Source organism: Larimichthys crocea, unplaced genomic scaffold (assembly GCF_000972845.2).
Source record: "Larimichthys crocea isolate SSNF unplaced genomic scaffold, L_crocea_2.0 scaffold52041, whole genome shotgun sequence".
Taxonomy (NCBI): domain Eukaryota; kingdom Metazoa; phylum Chordata; class Actinopteri; family Sciaenidae; genus Larimichthys; species Larimichthys crocea.
In genome coordinates, this window is record NW_020856786.1 from 1 (window position 1) to 692 (window position 692).

General features: G+C 47.3%; 2 non-coding genes across 2 annotated transcripts; both read right to left on the reverse strand.

The window, feature by feature from the left end:
• Positions 1–120: 120 nt before the first annotated feature.
• Positions 121–231, reverse strand: trnal-caa (transfer RNA leucine (anticodon CAA)). Its single transcript has 2 exons — positions 194–231; positions 121–166 (listed from the first exon to the last, which is right to left on the reverse strand). It is a non-coding gene; the product is annotated as a tRNA-Leu (tRNA).
• A 271-nt stretch (positions 232–502) lies between these two features.
• Positions 503–613, reverse strand: trnal-caa (transfer RNA leucine (anticodon CAA)). The gene is made up of 2 exons: positions 576–613; positions 503–548 (listed from the first exon to the last, which is right to left on the reverse strand). It is a non-coding gene; the product is annotated as a tRNA-Leu (tRNA).
• Positions 614–692: the final 79 nt, after the last annotated feature.

Here is a 692-nt window from a genome sequence, read left to right on the forward strand (position 1 = left end):
ATCTGGCAGAGTCTGGAAGGTTGAAGCAGTCTTTCATACAACAGGTGGTGATTGGATGATAAACAGCATGTGATGAGGTGACAATCAGGTGAGAAGAAGGCTGGACCTTGTACAAAAGTTTGTCAGGAGTGGGATTTGAACCCACGCCTCCATTGGGAGACCAGAAGTCCCTTGGTTCAGGAAGGATTGAAGCCTTGAGTCTGGCGCCTTAGACCGCTCGGCCATCCTGACACATGTAGAGTCAGCCAGTTCAGAAGATGTCAGATACTAAAGGAGAGGGTTATAGTACAAGGAAGGGGAATGATGAGCAGGAGCTCTTGAAGCACAGGAAGAGCAGAGATCAACAGGATTTCACAATGTTGGCTGGTACATTGTTACCACAAAAAAAAAAAAGAAACGACTAAATGATCTGGCAAAGTCTGGAAGGTGGTGATTGGATGATAAATAGCTTGTGATGAGGTGACAATCAGGTGAGAAGAAGGCTGGACCTTGTACAAAAGCCTGTCAGGAGTGGGATTTGAACCCACGCCTCCATTTGGAGACCAGAAGTCCCTTTGTTCAGGAAGGATTGAAGCCTTGAGTCTGGCGCCTTAGACCACTCAGCCATCCTGACATGCGTGCAGTTGCTTCATCCGCAGATGTCAGATACTTCAGGATAAGATAGTAGAAGGCAGAGCTGGACTTAAGAGTGG